This window comes from Passer domesticus, chromosome 3, assembly GCF_036417665.1.
Source record: "Passer domesticus isolate bPasDom1 chromosome 3, bPasDom1.hap1, whole genome shotgun sequence".
Taxonomy (NCBI): Eukaryota; Metazoa; Chordata; class Aves; order Passeriformes; family Passeridae; genus Passer; species Passer domesticus.
The window spans coordinates 51593558-51618466 of NC_087476.1; the positions used below are offsets into that span (position 1 = coordinate 51593558).

General features: G+C 42.8%; 1 protein-coding gene across 1 annotated transcript in view; it reads right to left on the bottom strand.

The window, feature by feature from the left end:
- Positions 1–10598, bottom strand: part of LOC135296581 (uncharacterized) — a 57052-nt gene extending 46454 nt beyond the window's left edge. The window contains exon 1 of the mRNA XM_064413058.1: positions 9789–10598. The gene's annotated coding sequence lies outside the window, so the exon portion shown is untranslated. The remainder of the gene's footprint in view (positions 1–9788) is intronic.
- Positions 10599–24909: the final 14311 nt, after the last annotated feature.

Below are 24909 nucleotides of genomic sequence, written 5' to 3' on the forward strand. Positions count from 1 at the left end.
CAAAGCAGTTAAAAAGACTATTGAAACCATAGAAAAGGCAGGATTTGAGATCCGTGAGGACAAAATACAGTACACCAATCCATGGACTTACCTTGGACTCCAGATCCGGGAACGGACCATCGTACCCCAGCAGCTCACCATCCGAGACGACCCAAAAACCCTGAGAGACTTACACAGTCTGTGCGGATCCATCAACTGGGTACGTCCACTGCTAGGAATTACAACAGAGGACCTCGCTCCACTGTTCAGCCTTCTTCGGGGCAAGGAGAATCTGGACTCTCCATGCACTCTAACACCAGAGGCCCGAGATGCCATCACCAAGGTCCAGGAAGCCCTGTCTTCACGCAAAGCCCATCGCTTTGAGCCCAGCCTGCCTTTCCAGTTCGTCATTCTGGGAAAAGCGCCTCGGTTCTATGGACTGATTTTCCAATGGGACACTCAACTTCGAGACCCTTTACTAATCCTGGAGTGGATCTTTACAAATAACCAACCCACAAAAACCATTACCACCTTCCAAGAAATTATGGCACATTTAATAAAAAAGGCTAGAACTCGCCTCCGTTCCCTTGCAGGGTGTGAGTTCACATGCATATATTTGCCAATGACCACTGGGGACCTGGAGCATTTGCTCCAGACCAATGAGAGTCTCCAGTATGCCTTAGACAGCTATACAGGCCAAATTTCAGTGCATATCCCAAAACATAAGCTTTTTAATCGTGATGTGACATTTCATCTGACTCCAAAATTAGTCCAAAGTAGGACACCTCTCAAAGCTCTAACCATCTTTACAGATGGCTCAGGGTCATCCCACAAGTCGGTAATGACATGGAGGGACCCTAAAACCCAAAATTGGGAATCTGACATAAAAATAGTGGAGGGATCTCCACAGATTGCGGAGTTAGCAGCTGTTGTCAGAGCCTTTGAGAAATTCAAAGACGAACCTTTTAATCTGGTCACAGATTCAGCTTATGTTGCTGGCATAGCTATGAGAGCAGAACATGCTCTTCTCAAAGAGGTTTCCAATCCAAAGTTATACCAATTGATTTCCACATTAACACGCTTAATTTCCCACAGAAAACAACCTTACTATATAATGCATGTGAGGTCACACACTGACCTCCCAGGTTTCATTGCAGAAGGGAACAGGAAAGCAGACACCTTAGCCATGGCAATAGAGACTGCTAATGTCCCTAACATCTTTGCCCAGGCAAAGTTGTCACACTCATTTTTTCATCAAAATGTGCCTGCCCTCATCAGAATGTTCAAGCTTTCAAAAGATCAGGCAAAAGCTATTGTTGCTACATGCCCGAACTGTCAAAACTACCAGATACCATCTATGGGGACGGGAGTCAATCCCCGAGGTTTAAACAGCTGCCAGCTGTGGCAGACAGATGTAACCCACTTTGCACCTTTTGGAAGGTCAAAGTACGTGCATGTATCGGTTGATACGTTCTCAGGAGCAGTATTTGCATCAACACATACAGGAGAAACTGCGCAGCACACCATAAAACATTTTCTCCTCACATTTGCAACCCTGGGAGTACCAAAGGAGATCAAAACAGACAATGGACCTGCCTATACCTCTCATAAGTTAAAAGAGTTCTTCAGTGAGTGGGGAATACAACACAAGACAGGTATACCTGCAAACCCCACAGGACAATCCATCGTGGAAAGGACACACCAAACTCTCAAAAGAGTCCTCAATCAGCAACAGAGAGAAACAAAAATCACTTCTCCAGTTGAAAGACTTTGCAAAGCTCTCTATGTCATCAACTTCCTGAACTGTACAACCTCAGAGCCTGATCCACCCATACTTCGCCACTTTGCAAATACCACCCAAGCAAAGCTCACAGAGAAACCACCTGTGCTGGTGAAGGACCCAGAAACACATAAAGTCTCTGGACCTTTCGAACTCATCACGTGGGGAAGAGGATACGCGTGTGTTCTGCTACCATCTGGTCCAAGATGGTACCCAGGGAAAAACATAAAACCATACCTAGGCACTGCAAATACCACTTCCACAAGCAGTGACAAGAATCCTCCTGAGTCAAACACAAGACCTCCTCAAAACCAGACCAGCTCGGCCTGGAGACGAAGACGTCGCCAAACATCCACAAGTGGAGGAGACGACTGTCCCATCACACAGCGGCAGACAAACCAGAAAGCTGAACAACATTCTGCGGCATCAAGCCCTAGACCAGGCACAGCCTGAAAACAAAACTGTCCTTTGAATTAGATGTTATTACCCTTTTTACCCTAAAAACCCTATTATCCCTTTTATCAACCCTTACCAAAAGCCTCTAACTTTTACCCACTCCCCCACCCTTAGCACCATAGAAAAAAACAAAAACAAAAAACAGTAAAAAACTAAAAATAAAGGGGGGAGGTGGGAGGAACAGAGGAAAGGAACAAGAAAGGAACCCTAACCCTCCCCTCCTACCATAAAAATAACAAGTTTTGCTTATATTCCCTATCAGAAGCCCTATTCCTGCCCAAAGATGAAAAATATCTCCGTTGGCGCTGTCCTCACTGCTGCCTGGATGTTCCTCACCGTGCCATGTGCCGTAGGTTGGATCGGCCCACAGCCGAGCCATAATGTCTGGGTAACCTTAGCAAGAACATTAAAACAGGATAACATGTGCTTATCCATGGGGAGCGTTGATAACCCACTTTCCACATGTCTAGTAGGAATTCCTTTTGTAGCCGATGATTGGCCAGCCTATAATCCAGAGCTTCTCCGCACCACAGGTAAGCGACCCCACCAGGTAGAAACTTGGGACGAGTGGACAAAAATACTGCCCAATGCTCTTGAGGAACCTCAAGAATTGGATCTATTGGGGTCCTCTAAGGCCACCTTCTGTGTCAAATTTTACTTTAGACGTCCAAAGAATAATTTGCCTGAAATTGATCTGAACAAAAACACATACCGAAAAGACATATCACCAATTAACAAAGCCTACAACCCTCACGATTGGTGTAATTACACTGCTCGTGTGATCTCTGTGTCCTCTCTCCATCCCAAAGTTCTACCCAAGGGAACGTTTCTCATCTGTGGTGACAGAGTATGGGCTGGGATCCCCTCACGACTCCAGGGAGGTCCCTGTACCCTAGGAAAACTTTCCACCCTTACTCCAAATATCACCTTGTTGCACAATTGGAAAAAAGAGAGCGAGTTAAAACGCCACAAAAGGTCCTACACAGCATTTGATGAAAATTGCGATCCCAAATTATACGATTGGAACAAACCTAAAAAGATAGCAGTCTCTATATTCCTACCATGGGTAGCTGCAGCTAAGGCCCTGGGTGACATAAATCACCTTGGGTGCTGGCTCAGTAAGCAAGCTAACGCTACTTCTGCTGCCCTGAGCGATCTCTTAAAGGAAGAAGAAACCACAAGACACGCCTCACTCCAAAATCGAGCAGCAATTGACTTCCTGCTGCTTGCCCACAGACATGGCTGCGAGGACTTCGAAGGGATGTGCTGCTTCAATCTCTCTTCACGCTCGGAATCCATCCACGCCAACATCCAGAAACTGAAGGGACTTGTGAAGGACTTAAAAGTAGAACAGACCCCAGACTGGGTCAATGACCTCTTCGGTCAATGGGGATTAACGGGATGGGTTGCATCTTTGGTTAAGGGAATCTTGTGGATTTTTCTTGTAATTGTCATCGTGTTACTTATGTTCTCATGCCTTGTCCATTGTTTTAAAAGAACCATAGGGAACGCCTTTTTTCTAAATACAGAAAGTGGAGTTGTAGCAGGCACAAGGCCTGCAAGGCCCTGGAGATCAGAAGCCTGAGCTAGGAAATACCAAAGTCAGCATGACTAAGGGTTTAGAAGCCCTCTCTTCCGCCTTTCGGACCCTGTTATCTCTCTGTAGATCCATAGGCCACTTTCCCCTGACCCTTACTATTGGACAGTTTTCAATCCCCCTGTAAGGTATAAAAACCCCTAGCTCTGCCCGGTTCGGGAGAGGAGAGCTGTCAATGGACCCTTCGCGGAGACCCCTATAAAAGAACCCTGCGGAACCCACACAGCGCTGCGCTCTCTCTCTCTGCGTCTGCTGCGGCGATACCCAGGGTGACGGCCCCAGGCATGCTAAAAGAGCTGAAATCACTAAAGAGCTGACTGCAAATCACTATAGCCTGCCTGGGCTGCCTGAACCTCCCGCTGGGCGATCCTGGACCCCTCGTTGAGCTATCCTGGACAACCGGCCTCCCCGCTGGGCTTCTGCCCCGGGGGGCCATAAGAAGTGTCCATATTGGTGCTTCTCTTGGTACAAAAACATGTGGAGATAGGAACTGCAGTTAGCCATCCAAGCACTTCAGAACATCTTCAACAGGAAGTATCTTGAACTCCTCTTAATTTGCTGGAAAAATGCAGTGTGCCATGGAGTAGGGTCAAAGGGCTCATGACATTGCGGGAGCAGGCCATAAGGGTTTGGAAGATATCTGAGACAGGGAAAGTTACAAGATTATGGAAGGGAACTACTGTCATGGAAGGATATGGGGTTACAGTAATTCAGCTGCTGCAGAACAACACTAGTTTTTGTCTCCTTTATTTAATTTGTTTATTCTGCATTAATAATGCTGTTCTCCATTATGACCTTCAGCAAATATCTTTACCTTTCTATTCCTTGGCTCTTATGGATAATGATACTTTCTTTCCATATTTTAGAAAAGCACAAAGTTAAAAAAAAATGTTATTAATCTTCTGAAGATCATTACTCCAGGTGAGTCTATTTAAAATAATAGGGCAGTGTGCAAAGCCAATTTTGGCGAAGATGTGTAATGAAAATTTTATATAGAGAGAATTAACTCCATTAATGTGTTGCTGAACTAGTGAAAAAGAAAGTCTGATGACAAAAGTGTTTTGGAACAAATCTTGGAGATGGTGGAGAATGGTAGACCTTTTTAAGAAAGAAAAAATCTACTACAGTATGATAGGTTTAAGAATGGAGAAGACTGGTATTGGAATGAGTGAATTAATTGTACAGTGTATATCAGACATGAAATGTCAATGCAGAACCTAGGAAGTTCCAAAAAAGCATGTAAATAGTGACAAGGATTAGTCACTAGACTGGCTTAGACTTTTGGATGTTTTGACAGTGATTCTTCATTCATCTACTACTGTTTCACAAATCACAGGACAAACACTTATTTGCAGAGCTTGTATTTATTATTCTTTGGGAATAAATAAGGAGCTTAATATAGCTAGCTAAGTTTGCCTAGGCTACCTCTCTAGTCCATGAGGAACGATAATCACTTTCAGAAGGTGATTCAGAGCAATCAGAATCAGTTTCTATCTTCACTGGCTACATTAAATATTTATACATGAATACACCCACTCAGGATATATCTGGTGGGAGGCAGTCAGTGTAGTGTGGTAACTTAGTTGTTGATGCACCAGGATATATCAAGGAGAAAAGTGGTACAGCTGTCAGACCACTTCTTAATATACCTGTTCTCTAATGGAGAGAGGGTGAAGCCATTGTGTTTTTCATAAAAAAGAGCCGAAGTGTTCCTGTGTCAGAGCCATATGAGCAAAAAAGATGACTCAAGATCTTCAGATTCTGTCAGGGCTTTCCTAATAGGATCTCATGAACAGTTTGCTGAGATATATAGATCTTGATGAAAGCTCTTAGTTCAACACATTATATACACAGTATATATTCAGATGATCCGTCTTTTTCTTCTTTATGAAATCTCTTGTTCTATGATCCATTTCTCATTAGGCAGCTGAGTCTAACATGAATTATGAACCAGATTCTAAGGGAGAGTCAACAAAACAACCTGATATGAATGATAACAGCTGAGCATTGACTGGCTTTTAAACATTCGGGATCTTTGCATTAGGATTTCCCAACAGAGGGGTCAAATGCAGATGGACTTAGCTCTGACTTCACAGTGCTAAACCTGAAGACACTTCTCTGGGAACATCAAGATTAATAAGAATCCAAAGTAATTTCACCTTGGAGCCTGCTAAAAAGGTGCTTTCCTCATACAAATAAGCATTCTTTTCATGGTAGCATGTCAATGTTATCTGGCTTACAGAGGATAATGGATTTTGGCTTAGTGCATTTGGCTTAGTGTACATGTTGTAGTACGAGGAATTGAAATATTACTGTTAGTTTTGCTTTGGTATTTCTGTGGTCATTGGATGTATCACTTACAAGCACCTAATTAAGACAAATGAATTGTATCAAGGATCACCACATTTGCTTTATTCATAATTGCTTGCAATATAATGGAGAATGGACAACAAAACTTCAGCAAAGGTCAGTGCACAAAATGGCCAGTGGTGAATACAACTATAATCATACAAATGTCCTCTCTAGCTGGAAATATTTTGCTGATAAATAACCCTGGGAGAAATGAGGATACACACTGATGAGTCAGAAATTGTCCTTGACAAGCTCAAAGATACAATCAACTTTAAACATGAGGGAGAGGTGAATTCTATAGAGTCAGCATGCACAGGAGAACCTTTTCTTGATAGTATACCATAAATTAATCACTTAATACTAGCAGATTGCTGCTAGTCCAAATATGTGGCTTTTGATTTAAATAAGCCTTTACTATGTCAGTACACATTCCAGGGCCAAACTGATAGGTCTCATATAGTGCCTGCCACATAAGGCAGGGCAGGTGCTGAACTCTAAACCCCATGTGTCCAAGAGTGGAGCAATTATAAATATTTGTAGGTTTTCCACTAGAAGCTGGGAATTTGGCCATGCATAAAGATCTGTTAATCACAGATGTACATGTGAAGGTCTTACTCAGCTACCCCATCTCTGGAACATGTTCATTATGCGAGCATTCCAAGAGTCCTCCTGCAATCTCCGCCTGGTGCTCTTAGGACCGACCACACTGCCCATCAGAGATAATGCAAAGTGAGATGGTGTGTACAGGTATGTGTGTGTGTATGTCTGTGTAGGATGCCTGTGGAGACCTGAATATCTGGCATTGTCAAACTCAGCAAGGCAAGTGTGACAAGACAATCCTTATTTCATTCACTGAAAGAAGAGAGATGGACTTTATGTGCATAAATTTTAAAATGTGCCGATGATCAAATCAAGAATGGCCAGCAGTGATTCTGGCTTACGTAATGTTGGCTTTTTTCTTCAGGAAGTGAATTGAAAAAGCAATTGCTGTCTCAGCTGGCTGCACTGTCATGTGGAAATAATGCTTAGCCAGTAGCAGACAGGTCTGGCTTGAAATCAGTTTTTAGCACTGAGTCCTACTATCCCATTGCTATTCCCTTGACCTCTACAGCTGTTTGATTATAAAATTTAGTCATGTGCAATAACAAGTTCTCCGAATACCATGGTGTGGAAAATTAATGGTTAAGTTTTCAACAGATGTTGGATGATGGATTATTTTTGTCAGGAGATGAATTGTTTTATTGGGTTCAGCTGTTCTGCTGTGCTCTTAGGCCTCACATCTCATTACTTCATCCTATACTTTTTGTTTTCACAGTCATAAACTTGGTAAGATGAAATACAGGGTATCAACTGCAGTCTATCATTTTACACATGAATGATTTTTGTGGCTGATTTTACCTAATCAGCTAGATAGATACAAATATCTATCTAGATCTCATGTGGTTCTCCAATTTGGTAGAGTGTTGTGTCTCTCCATTGCAGAATAGTTGGATGTTGTCAATCTGTATGTTTGCAATCTATGTGTTAGAAGTACTCAAGCATTTACTGAGGCTTCCAGGCCTGACATATGTAAAAGGCTACTACATTTCAGTTTAATGGCCTTATTAAAATTAAGTCACTTGGGCACAGCCAGATTTTTGCACGGAAGCTGTCTTTATGGAAATAACTTCTAAAAGAGAACCAGATGTTTAATTTTGAATTATTTCAGCACAGAGCTTATTCTTAATTCTTATTAATAAACACTGGTAACAAAGTACATGCTTTTTAAGAGTCAAACAGCATTGCACATGTTCACTGGAGTCAACAGTCTGCAGCACATTAACCTTGCATTCTAAGCCCCTGATATAAAGTGCCTCAGAGGTTTAGTGAAAAGCCACCACAAAAGAGACCTTCCATTTTCTTGGGAACTGCAGATCTTCAGAGCTCAGACACCTGTTTTAAAATAAACATCTAAGCAAGAGTACCCTCACAGGAAATCTGTGTTTTAGATCGTTTGTGCAAGTACTAGTGGAAGCTATCAAATGCATTTCTTGACAAATTTTCAAGATTAAAAAAATTATACCAGGAAAAGATGTGAATGTTTAGTGCACTTTTGCTTTATTTCATTCCTTTATAAAAGAGCACAAACAAAGATATCCCAGTTTCAATATTTCTTCTCTGGTGAATGACAGTGTAGGCTTGGGCTCTTCAGGTTGAAAAAATTGTATGATGTGGGATTCAAGGGAATGGTATGAAATCAGGAGTATCATAAAGAACAGAAGTAGGAAATGACTGTGCAATACCTTCTAGTACACAAATGAGGTCAAGCAAATGAACCTAGCAAGTGGCAGGTGCAGACGAAATAAAGGCTATGATTCCGCACACAGCATGCTACTAAACAGTAGCCCATTCACTCCTAAATGTTTTGGATGTTAATATTTACAGGGTTTAAAAACTGGTTAAACTCATGAAAGAAGAATTTGTTTAAGATTACTAATTAGAAAGAGAGCCTCAGTTCAGGAGTTATTTCTGATGTTTTTGATTTTCCAAGGAAAATAGTATTATACATCTACTCTATTCTTACTATTTCCTAAGCATCTTCTGCCATTGGTCTAAGCGGAGCAAAAATATGTCTATTTTTCTATTCAGGTAGGAAAAGTTTCTAGTCTGGTTAAGTGGTATGCTGTTTTATTGTCCTAGAAGAGACTGCTTACTTTACCCCATCTTTGGTGTGTGACTTTTTCATTTAGATTGTTAATTGTTCATGGAGTAGACAGGAGAATTTAAATCCTTCTGACTTCCCATTCCAGCTTGTATCTCTCAATTTAGAAGTTGACCCTTCTGGTGTAGCAAAAGCAGTGCAGTGCACTGCATTACCCAAACTATTTCTAAATATACTCCAGGATCTTAATCCACTCACTCACCTAGCTTGCTCATAGACTTCAATACAGCAGTAACCCAACAAGTATGCAAAAGGAACTCTGCCAAGCAACTCCTTTGCTTTCAGTAATTTAATGGCATTAGGTGATGATCCTTTCCCCTTTTTCATTTTTCATCTTTACTGCAGGTTCATAGCTTTCCTAGTTTCATATCTGGAGAATATTTGCAATTGCCAGGGAAACAAATAGGTTCCACCTCTTATCTCTCTTGACTGACTGGGCCACTCTTACAGCATTACAATACTTGATTCTAATTGTATGCAAACATTGATAATTGCAATGGATAAGTATGGCCCCCCGGGGCAGAAGCCCAGCGGGGAGGCCGGTTGTCCAGGATAGCTCAACGAGGGTCCAGGATCCCCCAGCGGGGGGTTCAGGCAGCCCAGGCAGCTATAGTGATTTGCAGTCAGCTCTTTAGTGATTTCAGCTCTTTTAGCTCGCCTGGGGCCGTCACCCTGGGTATCGCCGCAGCAGACGCAGAGAGAGAGAGAGAAGCGCTGTGTGGGTTCCGCAGGGTTCTTTTATTCGGGTCTCCGCGAAGGGTCCATTGACAGCTCTCCTCTGCCGAACCGGGCAGAGCTAGGGGTTTTTATACCTTACAGGGGGATTGAAAACTGTCCAATAGTAAGGGTCAGAGGAAAGTGACCTATGGATCTACAGAGAGATAACAGGGTCCGAAAGGCGGAAGAGAGGGGCTTCTAAAAACCTTAGTCATGCTGACTTTGGTATTTCCTAGCTCAGGCTTCTGATCTCCAGGGCCTTGCAGGCCTTGTGCCTGCTACAACTCCACTTTCTGTATTTAGAAAAAAAGGCGTTCCCTATGGTTCTCTTAAAACAGTGGACAAGGCATGAGAACATAAGTAACACGATGACAATTACAAGAAAAATCCACAACATTCCCTTAACCAAAGATGCAGCCCATCCCGTTAGTCCCCATTGACCGAAGAGGTCATTGACCCAGTCTGGGGTCTGTTCTACTTTTAAGTCCTTCACAAGTCCCTTCAGTTTCTGGATGTTGGCGTGGATGGATTCCGAGCGTGAAGAGAGATTGAAGCAGCACATCCCTTCGAAGTCCTCGCAGCCATGTCCGTGGGCAAGCAGCAGGAAGTCAATCGCTGCTCGATTTTGGAGTGAGGCGTGTCTTGTGGTTTCTTCTTCCTTTAAGAGATCGCTCAGGGCAGCAGAAGTAGCGTTAGCTTGCTTACTGAGCCAGCACCCAAGGTGATTTATGTCACCCAGGGCCTTAGCTGCAGCTACCCATGGTAGGAATATAGAGACTGCTATCTTTTTAGGTTTGTTCCAATCGTATAATTTGGGATCGCAATTTTCATCAAATGCTGTGTAGGACCTTTTGTGGCGTTTTAACTCGCTCTCTTTTTTCCAATTGTGCAACAAGGTGATATTTGGAGTAAGGGTGGAAAGTTTTCCTAGGGTACAGGGACCTCCCTGGAGTCGTGAGGGGATCCCAGCCCATACTCTGTCACCACAGATGAGAAACGTTCCCTTGGGTAGAACTTTGGGATGGAGAGAGGACACAGAGATCACACGAGCAGTGTAATTACACCAGTCGTGAGGGTTGTAGGCTTTGTTAATTGGTGATATATCTTTTCGGTATGTGTTTTTGTTCAGATCAATTCCAGGCAAATTATTCTTTGGACGTCTAAAGTAAAATTTGACACAGAAGGTGGCCTTAGAGGACCCCAATAGATCCAATTCTTGAGGTTCCTCAAGAGCATTGGGCAGTATTTTTGTCCACTCGTCCCAAGTTTCTACCTGGTGGGGTCTCTTACCTGTGGTGCGGAGAAGCTCTGAATTATAGGCGGGCCAATCATCGGCTACAAAAGGAATTCCTACTAGACATGTGGAAAGTGGGTTATCAACGCTCCCCATGGATAAGCACATGTTATCCTGTTTTAATGTTCTTGCTAAGGTTACCCAGACATTATGGCTCGGCTGTGGGCCGATCCAACCTACGGCACACGGCACGGTGAGGAACATCCAGGCAGCAGTGAGGACAGCGCCAACGGAGATATTTTTCATCTTTGGGCAGGAATGGGGCTTCTGATAGGGAATATAAGCAAAACTTGTTATTTTTATGGTAGGAGGGGAGGGTTAGGGTTCCTTTCTTGTTCCTTTCCTCTGTTCCTTCCACCTCCCCCCTTTTATTTTTAGTTTTTTTTTTTTTACTGGTTTTTTTTTTTTTTTTTTTTTTTTTTTTTTCTATGGTGCTAAGAGTGGGGGAGTGGGTAAAAGGTTAGAGGCTTTTGGTAAGGGTAGATAAAAGGGATAATAGGGTTTTTAGGGTAAAAAGGGTAATAACATCTAATTCAAAGAACAGTTTGTTTTCAGGCTGTGCCTGGTCTAGGGCTTGATGCCACAGAATGTTGTTCAGCTTTCTGGTTTGTCTGCTGCTGTGTGATGGGACAGTCGTCTCCTCCACCTGTGGATGTTTGGCGACGTCTTCGTCTCCAGGCCGAGCTGGTCTGGTTTTGAGGAGGTCTCGTGTTTGACTCAGGAGGATTCTTGTCACTGCTTGTGGAAGTGGTATTTGCAGTGCCTAGGTATGGTTTTATGTTTTTCCCTGGGTACCATCTTGGACCAGATGGTAGCAGAACACACGCGTATCCTCTTCCCCACGTGATGAGTTCGAAAGGTCCAGAGACTTTATGTGTTTCTGGGTCCTTCACCAGCACAGGTGGTTTCTCTGTGAGCTTTGCTTGGGTGGTATTTGCAAAGTGGCGAAGTATGGGTGGATCAGGCTCTGAGGTTGTACAGTTCAGGAAGTTGATGACATAGAGAGCCTTGCAAAGTCTTTCAACTGGAGAAGTGATTTTTGTTCCTCTCTGTTGCTGATTGAGGACTCTTTTGAGAGTTTGGTGTGTCCTTTCCACGATGGATTGTCCTGTGGGGTTTGCAGGTATACCTGTCTTGTGTTGTATTCCCCACTCACTGAAGAACTCTTTTAACTTACGAGAGGTATAGGCAGGTCCATTGTCTGTTTTGATCTCCTTTGGTACTCCCAGGGTTGCAAATGCGAGGAGAAAATGTTTTATGGTTTGCTGCGCAGTTTCTCCTGTATGTGTTGATGCAAATACTGCTCCTGAGAATGTATCAACCGATACATGCACGTACTTTGACCTTCCAAAAGGTGCAAAGTGGGTTACATCTGTCTGCCACAGCTGGCAGCTGTTTAAACCTCGGGGATTGACTCCCGTCCCCATAGATGGTATCTGGTAGTTTTGACAGTTCGGGCATGTGGCAACAATAGCTTTTGCCTGATCTTTTGAGAGCTTGAACATTCTGATAAGGGCAGGCACATTTTGATGAAAAAATGAGTGTGACAACTTTGCCTGGGCAAAGATGTTAGGGACATTAGCAGTCTCTATTGCCATGGCTAAGGTGTCTGCTTTCCTGTTCCCTTCTGTAATGGGACCTGGGAGGTCAGTGTGTGACCTCACATGCATTATATAGTAAGGTTGTTTTCTGTGGGAAATTAAGCGTGTTAATGTGGAAATCAATTGGTATAACTTTGGATTGGAAACCTCTTTGAGAAGAGCATGTTCTGCTCTCATAGCTATGCCAGCAACATAAGCTGAATCTGTGACCAGATTAAAAGGTTCGTCTTTGAATTTCTCAAAGGCTCTGACAACAGCTGCTAACTCCGCAATCTGTGGAGATCCCTCCACTATTTTTATGTCAGATTCCCAATTTTGGGTTTTAGGGTCCCTCCATGTCATTACCGACTTGTGGGATGACCCTGAGCCATCTGTAAAGACGGTTAGAGCTTTGAGAGGTGTCCTACTTTGGACTAATTTTGGAGTCAGATGAAATGTCACATCACGATTAAAAAGCTTATGTTTTGGGATATGCACTGAAATTTGGCTTGTATAGCTATCTAAGGCATACTGGAGACTCTCATTGGTCTGGAGCAAATGTTCCAGGTCCCCAGTGGTCATTGGCAAATATATGCATGTGAACTCACACCCTGCAAGGGAACGGAGGCGAGTTCTAGCCTTTTTTATTAAATGTGCCATAATTTCTTGGAAGGTGGTAATGGTTTTTGTGGGTTGGTTATTTGTAAAGATCCACTCCAGGATTAGTAGAGGGTCTCGAAGTTGAGTGTCCCATTGAAAAATCAGTCCATAGAACCGAGGCGCTTTTCCCAGAATGACGAACTGGAAAGGCAGGCTGGGCTCAAAGCGATGGGCTTTGCGTGAAGACAGGGCTTCTTGGACCTTGGTGATGGCATCTCGGGCCTCTGGTGTTAGAGTGCATGGAGAGTCCAGATTCTCCTTGCCCCGAAGAAGGCTGAACAGTGGAGCGAGGTCCTCTGTTGTAATTCCTAGCAGTGGACGTACCCAGTTGATGGATCCGCACAGACTGTGTAAGTCTCTCAGGGTTTTTGGGTCGTCTCGGATGGCGAGCTGCTGGGGTACGATGGTCCGTTCCCGGATCTGGAGTCCAAGGTAAGTCCATGGATTGGTGTACTGTATTTTGTCCTCACGGATCTCAAATCCTGCCTGTTCTATGGTTTCAATAGTCTTTTTAACTGCTTTGTCCAAGTACGTTTTTTCTGGTGCACAGACCAGGATATCGTCCATATAGTGATGGATGATCGCACCTGGGAATAGGTTCCGAACAGGAGACAGGATGTGAGCAACATACCACTGGCATATACTTGGACTGCACTTTAGTCCTTGTGGAAGAAAACACCAATGATATCTCTTGAGTGGAGCCTCTCTGTTAAGAGAGGGAACGGAGAAGGCAAACCGTGGAGCGTCCTGGGGATGCAGCGGGATGCTGAAGAAACAGTCTTTAATATCAATGATAGCAAGTGTCCAGTCTCTAGGCAGCATCGATGGTGAGGGCAGGCCAGGCTGAAGGGGACCCATGTCCTCGATGACCTCGTTGATTTTTCGAAGATCGTGGAGGAGCCTCCACCTGTCCGTTCCAGGCTTTTGTAGTACGAAGACTGGAGAATTCCAAGGGCTGGTGGTCTCTACGATGTGGCCTTTGGCGAGCTGTTCATCCACAAGGGCGTGTAGTGCGCGCAGTTTGACTTTAGAGAGGGGCCACTGCTCGATCCAGATCGGGTCATGGCATTTCCAGGTGAGACGAGGAGTGTCTGGCAGTGCGCGCTCCTCAGTGGCCCCAATTAGAAATCCGGACTGGGAATACGTAGGGAGGCTCCCCACTGACATAAAATGTCCCGTCCATACAAGGTGATGGGGGCCCTTACCACAAATGGGCGGATGGTTGCCAACTTGCCTTCAGGCCCTTCGACGAGGATGTTGTTCTTGCTCCGCATGGAAACTGTAGCTCCACCGATCCCTGTGATCATGCCTGCCACAGGTTGTAGTTCCCAGTGTGCTGGCCATTCAGAGCGGGCGATGATGGTCACGTCTGCACCGGTGTCCAGCATCCCTGGTAGGTGGAACTTCTCTCCTCTGCAGGTAAGACCGCACTCGATGACAGGCTTACTCGGTCCCACAACTTGTATCCACATTGCTGTGGGGTTGAGAGGAAGCTGTTCCCTGTGATTCTTAGGGAGTAGAAAGGCCTGTGCGAATGGGGTACCCTTTGGAAGAAAATATGGTAAGTCTGTGCAGTACACCTGGACAAAGATTTCTTGTCCCGGGTGCACTGTTTGTACTTCTGGAACAACAAATATTTCCTTTGGGGTATGGAGAGAATCACCTATAATTAGGATGTTAGAAGGACCTCCTTTTGGCCCACGTTTGCCTGTGGGAACACGATAAACATTGTCATTTTTAAAGTCAATGGACAGTGCAGTTACCAGCTGACGGCGCGTTCCCTTTGGTATTGCTCCGTGTGTTGGATCCTCCTCATGTGGTCTGGAATCTCCTGGGATGGTGCGTGACTGGGTCTGGATGGCCTTTAATTTGGTGTCCTTGCGTGGGGCCCCACCACGCTCCGATGGAAGTTTCCCGGACGCGGCTGATAGTACTGCTGATTCTGGGGCCTTTGGTGGAAATTGCGAGGGTGCCTGGGAGGTGACCTCTCTGGACAGTCCTTTATAAAATGTCCAAAATCTCCGCAGTGGTAGCAGCGGACCTGATCTTTAGAAGCTATTACTGCATATGCACTAGAAAGTCCTTCTGCAATACCCTTAGTTACTGCTTGGGCCACTGTGTCTTCAGTGGACAGGTGGCGTGTGCAGCTTTCCAGCATTTGCTCTATGGTAGGTTCTGTGTCTATGGGTAAGGCTCTCAGAATTGTTTTACATTTTTCATTCGCATTACTCATGGCAAGTTTACACAACAGTTCTTTTCTTGCCTCTGTGCTCTCTATCTGTTTTTCCAGAGCATCCTTAATTCTATCCACAAATTTGATAAAGCTTTCATCTATTCCTTGTTTGATAGTAGAAAAATGTTGGGTAGGGGTAGAATCATCTGGGGTGAGAAGTAAGGAGGTTTTTGCTGCTATAGCCACGTCTTGTAATGTTGCCTTAGGTAAAGTATCAGCTTGGTCAGAGGGTTTCTGCAAATCCCCTTCACCAGCCAGCTGTTCGAGTGTAAAATTTGTCTTATCAGCATCTGCCGCATAGTTATCTGATAATGTTTTTAATTGCTTTTTCCAATGCCTTTCCCAAAGCATGTACTCGGCGGGAGAAAGGAGGCACTGGGCAATATTTTTAATATCGTGGGGTACCAGAACATGTGCTGAGAACGTAGCCTCTAGGAAATTTCTAAAAATATGTGAACTTCTACCAGGTTCTGTGGCTGTATTTCTTAATTGCACAAGTTCTTTATTTGTAATAGGTTCCCATGTCTTTCTATTAGTGGCACCTCCTTTTTTTCCCTTCTTATATTCTACTGGAAAGGCAGTAATTCTCTGAGCTAATTGCCAGTCCCCTGCCTGTGTGGCTTCCATTTTTATTTTTGCCCAAGGATCTACATATTCTATTTCCAAATCAGAATCGCTGTCACTGCTGTCATCAGATGACGGCAAGTGAGAGCTATCAGACCTTGCCTTATGTTTCTTATGGCTGGCTGGAGCTGCATTTGGCAGAGGTGCCTGTGGCTGGACCGGGTATAAGGCAGCACATGGCAGGACGTGGCTACACGTGGCACATGGCGGGGTGGCCGTGCAATGCGTGATACAGCATGCACAGGACTGGGGGGCGTGGGGAGGGGGGGCAGAACTGAGGGAAGTCTGGGGGGTCCCGACCGGGGGCTGCGGAGCGTGGGTATGGGGTTGCGCAGCGAGGGTATGGGGGCAGGGGGGGTGCGGGATGGAAGGGGCGGCGGGACTGAGGGAGGGTGCGGCGGGCACGATTCCGGCGGCAGGCAAAAGCGCGGTGGTGGGGAGGGGCGCGGAGACGCAGGCGGGCTGGTCCGGTGCCGCAGCAGGGAAGATGCCGGGGGCAGGGAAAGACGCGATGGTAGCGGGGGGGGGCGAGGGCGGGGGAGGGAGTGGGGGCGGGCGCGGCAGGGAGAGGAGGGACGGCAAGGGGGGTGGGGGTGGCCCCAGTAGGGTCGGGGGGAGCAGGGGGAGGGGTGGGGTTTGGGTCAGTCCCGGCGGGAACTGGCGCAGATGCTCTCGGAGATAACGCAGAGCAAGGAGGCGCGCAGGATGTGGCTCCCGAGGGGAAGGCGGGGGGGGAAGAGGGGGTGGGCAGGGGCCGTGGGCGCCCTGGGGTCGGGGGGTTGCGGCGCAGATGGCGGGACACTAGGACCCAGCGAAGTGCTGGAATCCAGGGTGGAGGGGCTGTTATCTCCTCCATTAGCATTTGAAATAGGCGCTTCTGTTAAGTGAGATAAGAACTTTTCGTTTCGTTCGACAGAAGTTAGCCCTGTAGTTAAAATCTTTTTGTTAGTTTTTTCTACAGCTTTAGTGATAGCGTGGAACATAGGTAAAAACTGAGTTACAGAAAAGTCTTGGTTAGTTTGAAACTTATATATCGTGGTCCCAATTGTATCCCAAAAGGAGTCTAAGGTAATAGTCTGTGTATTAGTATCTGGGAAGTGGCAGAGAATCCATTTTATAAAACGTTTCAGGTTAGTTTTTGAAAGGTTACCTTTAGAAAAAGAAAAGTTGTTAGAAGATAGGATTTCTAGGATTAGGGAATATAAATCTCTCTCGTTCTGGGATCGTTTACTAAGCTTTGATCCCATGTTTCAGTTCCCACCAGCAGAAAAAAGAGAAAAAAAAAGAAAAAACCCAAAAAAAAAGGACCCAAGGAAAAAATATTTTTGCGCGCAAGAGAGGCTGTGTTAAACTTACACTTTTTCAGCCTGTTGTGGGTCAAAGTTCTGCTGGGGGTCGTCTGCTCGTCAGCCTCCACGGACACTCGCGTGCCCAGGTATCGGGGTGCGGGTCGGCTGACCTCCTGTCCAGAAGAGTCCTTCTAAAACGAAGAGCTTCTCCTTCCAGGATCTCTGGCGAGCGGAGGCAGTGACAATTTCACGAAGAAATGCTGCTCCTCTGAAATGCCAGGTCCGGCATTCAGTTCCGCGGCCAGGCTATCACGGCGGTTCAGATGTTGGCCCAGGGGCCCCTCGCTGTTCGGGCGTCGGCTATGTTCGGGGCGCCAGCTATGGCCCCCCGGGGCAGAAGCCCAGCGGGGAGGCCGGTTGTCCAGGATAGCTCAACGAGGGTCCAGGATCGCCCAGCGGGGGGTTCAGGCAGCCCAGGCAGCTATAGTGATTTGCAGTCAGCTCTTTAGTGATTTCAGCTCTTTTAGCTCGCCTGGGGCCGTCACCCTGGGTATCGCCGCAGCAGACGCAGAGAGAGAGAGAGAAGCGCTGTGTGGGTTCCGCAGGGTTCTTTTATTCGGGTCTCCGCGAAGGGTCCATTGACAGCTCTCCTCTGCCGAACCGGGCAGAGCTAGGGGTTTTTATACCTTACAGGGGGATTGAAAACTGTCCAATAGTAAGGGTCAGAGGAAAGTGACCTATGGATCTACAGAGAGATAACAGGGTCCGAAAGGCGGAAGAGAGGGGCTTCTAAAAACCTTAGTCATGCTGACTTTGGTATTTCCTAGCTCAGGCTTCTGATCTCCAGGGCCTTGCAGGCCTTGTGCCTGCTACAGATAAGTGCACTAATCTGAGCGTTCATACCATTTATACTGTTTATACCATTTGCATGTATGTGGCTTTCAGTACTATCAGAAGGCTGAACAGGAATTGCACAATAGATGTTAATGAGCTCCCGAGAGCAACTTTTATAAACTAATATTCCTTATTTATATATTAGTACCAAAAAAAAAAAAAAGACGCATAGAGTTATGTATGGGAAATAAGTTGTTCAGAATTTAAAAAAGACATGGCACAAAATATGATGTATTTGGTCCAGGGAATTCACTAGGGACATCTGAAGATGCACTCAGTGTGATCATGGTGGCATGGAAAGTGAATGAAAGTTACCTCAATCTATTTAATAGCTAAGAGACTGAAAAAGAAGTTAGAATGTAGGAGTTAGTCCAATTGGCGTGGGATGGAGAGCCCACATATTTTAATAATATAGAAATAAAGACACATCTAATCATAGATGCCATATTGGAAGGAGAATGTGTGGTGGTTAAAATGCTACTGTTGGCTAGATAGGACTTTCATTTTCCCATCACAGAAAAAGGAAAAAAAACCTTGTAATTTAATTATTTAAATTAATTTTTTTTCTTCTTTTTTTGTCTTGAATTTGAACATGAATTTGGACATGTCCTTTGACTCACTGACTAGCTCTTTCTTAAAACATACCTAAGGGGAAGAAACAAGAGAAAGACAAATTTTAGGGACAAGAGATGAGAAATTTAAGCCCTGAGCTTCACCCCGTGATAGAAACATTTGTATGTGATGTCACCCCTTTCAGTGGTGCTGCAATTCAGTGGTTCACTATTAACCCTTCACATACATGGTCCTCTGAATGCACTTCATCTGTGAAGTATTTATGAAGAACCTTAGCATGGTTATGTGCTATCACAAAAATGAATAAGCATATCAGTATCTACACATTAAAATTTTGCGTAATAAAGTCTTTTATCACAGGCTAAATGAAGCAGACAGAGCATTCATAAGTCATGTCACTTGCCTGCTTTTTATTAATAATTGCTGTTTCATTGGAACTGTTCCTTATCTACAGCAAAAACATGCCAAATGAAGTTTATTTTTATTTATTAATGAAGGCTTTCTAATTTGATTTTAGTTATAATTTTTCATTTAAATGAACTTTTCACTGCTTTTATTAATAAATTCAGGTAGTAAAAATAATTAGCAATAGAAATGCTTTAACAGTATTACACTATATCTTTATTATACCTTAATCACTTAAAAAGGTACCTGCAAAAAAACATTGCAACCACAAATGCATTTACAACAAATAGCTGAATCACATTGTTTTGACTGCATTTTCATGATGATATTTTTTTGTAAGACAGAAATTGCCAACTCATGCAATCTTAGTAAAAATACAAGTTTATCTACAAAGTGTGAAAAATGTTGAAAAGGATGAGGAAAAACCCGTAAATTAAGACAATGATAAAACTTTTGAACTTTATTTTCCTATTTTCTCTTCATCAGTGGGTTTACAACCTTTTTTTACAGTTTTTTCCTCTGACATGCTTAGAAAACTGTTATTCATACATGGTATTTCTGATATAAAAACCTTTTATAATAGAAAGGTAATTTCATATCATAAAACAGCATATTTGGATAACTTGTTAAAAAATAATTCAAGAATATATTTAGTTACAGGCAAACTGTGTGGATGTGGTGTCCATGAATTCATGCTGTCACATTGCAATATCTTGTGTTGGGATGGTTATTCAATTCCATAGACCCCTTTAGAGTTTTTGTTTAAATATTATGTGACCTGACATCTAAATCTGTTTCTTTGAGGATGCTGATTCCTTCAGACATATTCCAAACATGCTTAAGAAACACTGACAACAATGTCAACAGTACAGGGAAATTGAGAGGGATAATTGCTTATTCAGTACAATAATTAAAAAATCAATTTTTTGGGGGTGTTATTTATTAAAACTTAAGCATGCTGTGAGTATGTGTGCTGGTTTTGGCTGGGGTAGAATTAACTTTTTTTTTTTTCGCAGTGGCTGGTATGAGGCTGTGGTTTGGATTTGTGCTGGACACAGGGTTGATAAAGTAGGAATGTTTTTGGTTTTGCTGACCAGGGCTTACACAGGGCCAAGGCTTTTTCCAGTTTTCATACTGATACACTGGAGAGGGCAGTTAGGGATGCATGGAAGGCTGGGAGGAAACACAGTCAGGACAGATGACTCCTACTGATCAAAGGAATATTTCAGACTATATAACTTCAAGCTTAGTATATAAAGTGGGGGAAAGCAGTGAAGTAATTCCTTGTTTTGCTTTCCTTGTGTGGGCAGCATTTGCATTTCCTATTAAACTCTCTTTGTCTTATCCCAAGAGTTTCCCAGCTTTTCCACTTCTGGTTCCCTCCCTGATGCTGCTGGTGGGGGAGTGAGCAAGTGGCTGCATGGGGCTTGGATGCTGGCTGTGGTAAAACCGTGGCAGTATGTGTGAGACCTTGGGTCCTGTGAGGGTCTTCAGTGCTCTCTGTGTCCTGGAGCTTGGTTTTTCCACAGTAAGCATGAAGCATGTCAAAAGGTTTTCACTATTTTACACTTTGTCAGAAAAAAACTTGTAGGTATGTGAAGGTATCAGACCAAAAAGGAAGGTATCTAAGGAGTATTCAATTTATAGCCCTAAATTTTTCTTAAACCAGTTTTCATGTATCTTGGTCCTTCTTTATGGTTCAAAAACTAGAATAGCATGTTGTATATTGAGAAATATATTATTTCTTTGTTCTCTACATATTCAGTATCAATTCAAGTTCTTCTGTTTCATCAGGATATTGAAGGATAGTCAAACAATGGTCTCTTTTTATAAAAAAAAAAAGTTGATATGTCTTCTGAGGTCCAGATTTCAGACTTCCCTTCCTCATAACTCATAACATGTCCATGCTCTTGATCCCTCTTTGCCTATCTCAATATGATATAGATTAAAAAGGGGTTTTTTTTGTTGTTTTTTGTTTTGTGGGTTTTTTTGGTTTTTTTTTTTTTTGTTTGGTTTGTTTTGTTTTTTTATTGGAAGTTGAAGAGAAGAATTGAAGATCTGTTCTGCAGTGTGCATGGCACAGGTTTTTTTGCTTAAAAAATACATTTAGACAGAAATACTGTGTTGGCACTCTGTAGGTAGAGGTAAAGTATGCCCACTTTCATTAAAAATATAGGAAGCACAAGACAAAATTAGAGCTCTAAATTTGTCATGCACTGCAGGGTTGAGTCAGAGCAAATTCCTTGCACTCTGGACAACTGATGAACAAATATAGCCCATAATGGGCTTGGTCTCCCCAGCACCATTGTTGAGGAGCTCATCACCAGGGAAGGAGAGGTTCAGGGACAAATATTTTGTTCTCACATGGTGAGTGGCACACCTGACTCTAGTAATGCACCTGACAGGTAGCTCCACTTCAAGGACATGACCTGCCAATGGTCTGAGGAGTGAAAATGTTCCAGTCAACTCTAGCAGTGAAAATTCTGGCTTTTAAGTTGAAAGGAAGGTGCCAAAGTTTTATGACTGAACTCAAACATTATTGGCTATGGTGGTTTCATTGGTGTCCCTGCAAAGGAGTGAAATGGTGATTATGAAATGGGTGGTTTGAACCTCTTAAATCCAAGACAACTGTAATAAATCAAACAAAAATTAAACAAAACTCCTGCACAGATAGTATCAGTAAAAACCCAAATTCTCTGTTTTTATAAGATCCCAAAAAATTCCAAAAATCTTCATGTTCTACATAATTTTGTGGGAATGGGGCATGTCAGGAGTTATTGCAAAAATATTTTTGAGAGTTTGAGCTGATTTATGTTCTTGTTGTTTGAATAGCACCTGTGTATATTTTTGATTTTAGACCGTTTCTTATGTTGCTTCCTTTTGTTCTTGAAGAGAAACAGGACAGAAATGAAAAGCAACCTATTTTTTAAAGGATCAGGGTCTTAGCAGCCAGCTCTGGAATTTGGGGATGTGTGAGAGTGGAATGTTAATGAAGACTCAAACTACTGGCCATTTGCAAAAGCAGCAGAGTACACAGATGTCAGCAGAGTGCACAAGCTGGGTCTTCAACAAGAAAGAGGCTGAAAATGCTGTGGGGTGGGATAGTGCTTTTTATTGTACCAAAATTCTTGCACAAGTGACTCAGCCCTGAAAACTCCTCTCCAGGGAAGTACCAGGACACCTGTAGACCTGAAGGTATTCTCCTTTCTGTTGGGCCATAACTGACTCAACCATGCTGATGTAAGAGGCAGCTGTACTGTACTAGAAGGTGTCAAAACATCAAAGACTCTTCAATTGGTGAGAAGAAAAATACAATTAGAAACTCTAGTGGAATCTCAGTTCACTAGGTGACATGGAATTAAAAGGGTAGGAGTGAGAAGAGAAATTATACTAATGTACCAAATCTGATATTAATACTTCTGTTTTGTCCTCTAAAACCTGACATAAATACACTGCATTGACCCTTTTTTTTTGTACATCAATATTATTGCCATATACTAAAACCAAATCCATTTCTATCTTTACTTCTAGTCACACAGTATCACAGAATCATAGGTGAGTCTCACATGGCTTTAGTCTTGTGAAAACTATGTGCTCTTAACAGCAAGTGAAAAAAGGCTTGTTTCTCTCATGGGTGATTCATCCCACACCTCAGATTTTTATTTTAGATTAGGTGAACTCATCAGTAATTACCAGTCTCTTTCTTTGACTGCGGACTTATCATTAAATGCTGTAGACTGTACAACTGACAAAACAGAGATAAAGTGAGACAAATCACATTCAGTGCCTTTTGAGTGATACAGCTCTGTATTCACTCTGAGCTTTAGCTTTTCTTCTATATAGTCACATGTCTTCACTGTGATCCACTGGGAAATCAGAAATACAGCCAGAGAGCCTGCTCACAGTTTGTTTTGCAGATTTATTCTCATAAAGACTAAAGTAACAGAAATATATAATACAGATGGATTTTTTTTTATTCATTCCTCTACAAATTAAAACAGCTCCAGATGCAGAAGTTAGTCCATTTGCAGGAATCATAAACAGGATTTAATTTCTTTATGTTGGTGTTGCTCAACATTCCTGAAAGAGCAACTGTACCAGTGGGATTCACAAAGATTTACTGAAGTGAGGTCTGACTTATCAGAAAGAAGCTTCATGTACCCCACTGCTTTCAAAAATATCTGAGAATATGCCATAGTGTTGACTGTCAGAATGCAATAGTTTCAATTGAACACCTCAAATGCTCTTTTAAAAGCTCTTTTAATTTAAAGGTGCATATAATTTCTTGTCACTTCAGGTATTCCTTGATACAGCAAGGAAAAGAGTAAGGATATAAACTAATTCAACCTTAGCACTTAGGGGTAGAATGGGGGCGGTGAGGTGATTATCCTTGCTCCTAGGCAGGATGAGCTATTACAGTGTCTCTCTTGACACATGTTTAGAAAACCTTCCTAAAAGTTACGAAAATTCTGTGTGGTCTAAAAATTTCCCACTTATTAACCATTTTTACAAATAGACTGGTATCTAACATTTAACCAAAACCCTGAAGTATTTCTATTTTTTGTTTTGACAGTTGGAGCTAGGCAGAGAATCTAATCCCATTTTTATTTCTGCAGTGAGAGGAGTGTGCGCATTTTCTTCATTTTTGTCCTCACACATCAGAATTTTAGTCAGCAGCCAGAATCACATTTCTGGAAGTAATACACCATGCAGATCAAAAGAGTTGGAGCCTACTCTGCAGGAAAAAAAAATATTATTAGATATGAATATTTGTTCCACACCGAGAGTTCCTAGTATTATATGAGGTTATACTTTTTTGCAACATAAAGGCAGAATTATTAAGCCCAGAGCTGCTGTTTCCAAGAACATGTAGTGGTTAAAAATATTGAGTTGGTTTCTGTTTTGTCATGAGTGAGTGGAAGATGCAGGCAATGAAACAAATATTTCATAGAATCTTGTGGAAAGCTGAGACAGGAGATGTGGGAATGGTAAAACTTTTTCTGGTGTAAGATCAGGCTCTGCACTTCCCTTCCTGAGCTTAGATACTCATCTCATGGGATAGTAGTGAGTATATTTTTTTTCTTTGACAAAGAAAGAACAGTTGCATTGTCTAATATCTGTTCCAATATAAAAGAAATTAAACATATGAAGAAGACTTTGGATGCATTAAAAGAGCAAAATTAATTAATTTTGGTAAGGAGTTGGTTTTCTGTCAGACACAATGATGAGATCTGGGGCCTTCTGCTTTCGTTTCTTGTACCAGTGAGAGTATAACAGAAATTATTTCCTACTGAAATTGAGTTAGAGAATAGAGTTCATTACATTTTTTGTGTAATCCCACATATTTCTAAGTTTTAAAATTAGATGAGTTTAGCTGTTACTGTTTTGTTTTTGTCAGTTTTCAGATTAAGACAAGTATGAACACAATATTATCATTGGACTATTGATTGTTAAAGATAAGATGATTTTTTAACTAAACTATTATTATCATAGTATATAATTAATAATATAAATTATTATTCTTTATTTTTATCATACGTTATTGAGATTTGTGCCAAACTCCATGCAAATATGTTGCAAATGGTAGTTACCAATAAAAACAATTAATGGAGGAACCAGACTAGAGGAGTTCAGGAGCACCCTGCTTGGGTGCCTTGCTTGGCATGAGCTGGGCTCTGACAGATTCATGAAGCAAATAATTCCCAGTCTTCACACACAAGAGAAAGCTCATCTCCATAAATACTTTTGGGGCCATATCTGGTGGGTGATCTAATT